Consider the following 6000-nt stretch of genomic DNA (forward strand, 5'->3'; position numbering starts at 1 on the left):
AAGCAACACTATCAACCACTTTATTTGAATCTACCACAAAATCTATAGGTCCTATAATGCTAACCAAATTTTGTCGCATATTCATGCTTATTGGAAGCAACACTATCAACCACTTTATTTGAATCTACCACAAAATCTATAGGTCCTAAGCTTAGTTCATGAACCCACTGAAGAGCCGACAACAAGCCCAAGGTCTCTCCCACGTGCAGATCACACTTAGTATTATGCCATTCCGTCTATCCTCATCCCTAATACATATTCCGATACCAACTTTATTCTCATGGTTCGTAACAGATTTTTGGCTTACCCTAGTTTCTCGAGCTTCCTCCCATTCAAATAATAAGGATGATGCTCGTTCTAAAACCAAGCATCGAGCATCCATAACATCATTCCAAAACCCTATTGTTGCGTTGTTTCCAAATACTCTGTAAAACACAAGCAAAGAGCGTTGAATCACCATTAGACTATAACTGCAATACTCGAAAAATAGTACCACTGCAATCCAAACCTTTACCCAACACTGTGCTGATAGAAAGAGCCATATCAGACATATTACAATTGTTTTTTCTACAAGGACAAGTAAAAAATAAATGAAGACTGCTTTCATCAGCTGATCAAACAACCAATCAACCAGCCAATCAATTCTACACCTCTAGAATCGATTTTTGCCTCCTCAAAAATGGACTCAAACATACACATAAGTTATTATGGAGAGTCTATGAGTATGTTATAAATTGCATGTATACATAAGCTCTCTCAATTAATCTCACAAGTGCTTATGACATGGTAAATTCAAATAAGTTGTTCTAACAGACTCATGTTCACCCTAAGAGCAACTACATAAATAATTTGGAAATGCTCCCTCACTCATTTATATATGTTGCTGAATAAGAATATTTGGTGAATTGAAATAAGAAAAGAAAGAAATGAAAGATATGAGAATTAGGGGAAGGATACAGATGGAGTGGTAGCAGAGAAGAGAGAAGAGAGGTTGAATTTGGAAAGAAAAAAAAAACACTGAGAGGTGAAGTTGTCAAAATGAGAAGAAATGGTCCCTCCCTCTTGGACTCATCTCTCTGCAGAATATAGTTACAGCCATGCGAGAACAAACCAAAGAATCCATCCTCCTAAATCAAAAGCCACACTCTCTTAGATCAACAATTTTCAAATTTTCATTCAGCTGCGTATGACCATCATGAATCGTTCTTCCCTTTCAATGTCGTCTCGCCCTTCGTTCAACGTCGATCCATCCTCATGAATGTCGCGCCATTAGATCCTTTGTCACAAACACACCCTTCATTTCTTCATGCTAGACCACACCCAGTTTGATTATGCTACACTGAATCATCATTCCGGTCTCCAATCCAACGTCATCTCAGCCTTGATTATTCTATTTGTCGACTTCGTTGGTACGCCCCTTTTTTTATTTTGCATTATTTCTGGACCTCAACGAGGGTTTGATAATTTCTATTGCTTTTCTCTTATATTTTCCAACAGATCTACATAAGTGTCTCTATACCAATCAATCAAGTTAACGAACTGAACACACCAAACAATATTTTCATCTATGCTCGCTTCAAATTTTGATGATGGGAATATCTCTATTTTTATAACTAGCTTTACAATTTCCTGGCCTGATGAAATCACTTTAATTTCAGTATGTACTATAAATTAAGAAGAAACTTTTCATCACATTGAAAGTTGACAACTTAGTACTATTTCTCTCTTTATGTTTCCATTTTTACATTCTGATTCGACCACTTATTATAGCTCAAGTGCATATTTCGAAGCATATGTATAGTTTAGTATTGTGCAGCTTGGATCTACTGTTGTATAAATCAAAGTATTGATATTAGATTCCTATTATTTAAAAGGGGACTGCTATGGTGCAGTTGTTTTTATGACTTTTCTGGAAAAGTCGCTTATGTGGCTTAATGGGAGAGTGCCACGTGGATGTCTTTTTAAATCGGTTATTTGGAAAAACGATTTTAAAAAGCTTTTGTTTTATATAAAAAATATTTTTTAATTTCTTTTTTATTTTTATTTTCATGTTTATCCCTTAGGATTGTGTTTCCGGCTCTGATACCAGGTTTGGATTGGGGTTTTCTGCGGAATTTTCTCGAACTTCTTTTAACATTTGTTCGATTTTAAATAATCCTTGAAAAGGTTTTAAGAGTGTTTTAGCTCTTTGTTTTTGTATCTGAGTAAGATTTTCTAAATCTTCTGTATCTTTTAATAGATCTTCAATATATTCTATATGATATATAACAAATTCTCTAGAATTGTAAAGAGTTTGTTTAAAGACAATTCTTTCATAATACAATTCTATTTCAGAGACTATGTCTTCTAGCCTTTTCTTGAAGAGTCTTAATTCTGTTATAAGATCTAATCCAGGCATATCTAGTTGTTAATTCTCCAGCGGAGGTTTTCTTGTTCTAACATTTGATCAGTTTTTATTTGTTTTAACATTTTTTTCGATTTTTTCTAGACCTTGAAAGGGTTCTAAAAGCATTTTTGCTTTTTCCTGCTGAATACTTGTAAGAGTATTCAAATCTTCTATTTCTTCTAATAACTTAGAAATAGAATCTACATGGTAGATTATTAAATCTTGTGAAGCAAAAAGAATTTGTTTTAACATAATTCTTGTATTTTGATAATTTATTTCAGAAATTATTTCTTCTAGTTTTTGCTTATAAAGTTGTAACTCTGTTTTTAGATTTAATCCAGGCATTTTGACTTTTTATAGTCTTTGATTAATCTTATTAACCTGTATTGATAGAGTTTTTATAGAATCATGCAGATCCTTAAGCTCTTTTTCTCTGCTTATTTCGAAATCCTTCCTAGGGGGTTCGAATGAAGTGTTATTTGAGGATGAGACATCATCTTCAAATATAGTTCGAGAACTTAATGATTTATTAAAATCCTTTTGATCTCTGTTTGGTGATGTTATTCGAAGACTTTGGCTTCTAAACAATGGTTTTTCTGTTTCTTCAAACATATTCTTTTCTGCTTCTATCAAAGAAAAACTATTTCTTGTGATATCTTTAAATATTGGTGTTTCCAAAGTAATTAATGGTGTAAATAATTCATCAATATGAATTGTTTCTTTCCCTATGAATTCTATGCTATGATGTGAATTACTCAAAGCATAATTAATTCTGTAGTAAATTGTAAAAGGATGATTACCCTCTTTCATAAATGTTGAATCTTTTAGTTTATAATGAAAAACTATAGATTTATTTAAATCTATATCTTTTAGGGATAATCCCATCTGTAAATTTATATCAAATTTTATCTTTCCATATTTTAGATTGCATTTTCCTTTTGCAATTACTGCTTGTTTCTTATTTCTAATTCTAGAATCTTCTAGAGCTATTTCTAGAGGTGAATCAATACCTTTCATGAAGGTACTTTTGATTAGAATTTGAATGGTTGATATATGAATATAACCAATCTTTTTTCTTTCGTTCTCAGAAAATTTTCCAAGTCTTTTATCGATTTGTTGTTTATCTATAGTTGATATAACTATTTTTCCATTAGTTGTTTCGATTGGAATTGCTTCCTCTCCTACCATTATTCCGAATTTTAGAATATTTTTTCTTGACAGAAGTTCCTTAAGTTTACTAAACTTTCTTTTAAAATTTTCTTCAGCAGTTAAAGACAAATCTGCTTCTTCGATTTTATTATCTATTATGCTATCAGCATGATAACTAGATGTTCCTTCAAAATATGAAACTTCAGACATATTTTATAGTAATTCTTGATAAATTCATACCTGATTTTTCTTCAGAAATATGGGTTGTTTTGCTTCAGCAATCTGATCTTCTTCAGCAGTTTTTTCTGCTTGTGTTGAGTTTTTCCCAACTCAGGGCGAATTCCTCCAGAGTATTACCTCAAGAATTCTCAGCTATAGTGTTTTACCACTATAGGACCACTAGTTCTAAAAACTAAGAGGCAAGCTCATATCAAACGATATAACTTATATTGCTTTAAAACATGGTGAATACAAATGAGCTTCGAGGCCCTTATTTATAGGATGAGAGACTCACAAGTTGGCCTTCATAGTTGGCACAACGTCCCTTTCCTTTACAGCACACGGAAAAGAAATGACATGACAGAAAGAAAAAGAAAATAGGTTACATAATTGCCTTAGAGATAAGGCTTATCTCTAAATGGGTCCCATGCCCACTAATTTTCTACATTTTCTTCGTTGTTTGGTGAAACGTCACTGTCATACAATGATTCTTTGTCTGCCACGTTATTCATGTCCTTTGCGCACCACTTGCATTGGTGTCCTTTGTATTTTTGAAAGTGTCGGCAACACTCTTGTTGGATTGGGTCGGGTAAACGGCCCAAGTCTGCTTCAAGCCCGCTAAAGTTTTCTTCGAACTTTAGAATTTGCTGAAGGTGTTCTTCTCTTGCTTGCTTTCTTGAGTCACTATAGACTAGAAAGCTTTCCTTTGCAGTAATTACCCTGAAGTTTGGTAATTTTACTCCAAATCTGATGAGAGTGTCGTAGAATTTCTCCATTTGATGCAGAAAACATTCTGGTCTTGGATCTACATCTCTTCCATCATTTGTTGGATATGAATGATTTGAAATGCCAATCTTGATTAAGTGTCTGGCTTTAATAACTTCATCATCTTCAAACCATGGATAGGTTGAAGTAAAAGATAAAAAGAACTCTTTACCTTTTGCGAAGCTATTGTTGAACTTATAAGCGATTTCGCCTATATCTTTTGGAAGAAGTTCTAGTTCATGGATTTTTCTTCCTGCATCTTCTTGAAGATACATTGTTTTAATCATTCCACAATCATAGAATGACCTGACTAACTCTTTGCCTACGCCTGGGACTGTTACGGCTTTTACCTCTATCCCGTTGTTGCTAGGATAAAAACATTCTGTTTTTAATTCTTCTGAGTAGTTGGTTAACCATCTCCAGTTTTTGTAGTAGTCTCCAATGGTGACTTCTTTAACAAATTTACTTTCTCCATAGATGATTCTATCTACAGATATTTTCTTCTTGGTTTCCATTTTTGATGGTTGGACAATGTTGCTTGCAATTGCGACTTCCTTGTAGACAGCGTTGTAGGCTGTTTTTGCTTCTTCAAGGGTCTCGTATCCTTTGTATCTGACATTTTTGCCATTTGTATGTAACTTTGTGGTTTCCCAATTTTGGTAGATACCTTTCATAGGTCCATCAAAAATCACATAAGCTTTCTTTTTGCCTCCAAGTTGACTGTCAATCTTTTGGCTTGTTTGTTGATCAATGGATTCTTTTTCTTTTCCATTTTTTCTTTCATCTTCTTCGACTTTATCAGCCCAAGATGTTTTTGGTAAATCTGCAAGGACAGTTGCTGGGGTTGTTGAAGATTTCCATCCTTTTGGTTCTATTGACTCAATTGGGATATTTGACTCTTTTGGAGCTGAATATTTTACATAGTAGTTGAATTTTCCAGAATCTTGCCCTAGCAGATCCCAGTTTTCAGTATTTTTGGATTCTGAAACTGTTGATGTTTCTTTTTTGCACAGTTTTTCAAGGTTTTGAATTGTTAATATCATCTCCCCGTCTTCAGAAAGAAGAGTTTCTAGACGATTTTTTGCAGAGGCAATTTGCTCCTGCTTTTGCCTGAGAGAATTCTGTAATGTCTTTATAGCTGCTTCCATTCTCTTGTCAATGCATCTGCAAAGCAATTCTTTTCAGATTTTATATATTCAATATATGGGTGAAACGGTTGAAGTTTCATCTGCCATCTTACAAGTCTTCCATATTTATAATTGACACGAAGGTCATATTTCCAAAATCCGGTTACATATTTGGAATCTGTTCTTAATAAAAATCTGGTTGGAATTAATTCCATTTGCCATTTTGTTAAAACTTTAACACAACTCAATGTTTCTAATTCATGAATCGGATATCTTGTTTCGGTATCTGTAAATGATCCTGAAACGTATTTACAAAGTAAAAGATCTTCATCTTTTATCTTATTTTTAATATTT

The sequence above is a fragment of the Medicago sativa genome, chromosome 5, assembly GCF_051527215.1.
Source record: "Medicago sativa cultivar Bolivia chromosome 5, Bolivia_mono, whole genome shotgun sequence".
Lineage (NCBI taxonomy): Eukaryota > Viridiplantae > Streptophyta > Magnoliopsida > Fabales > Fabaceae > Medicago > Medicago sativa.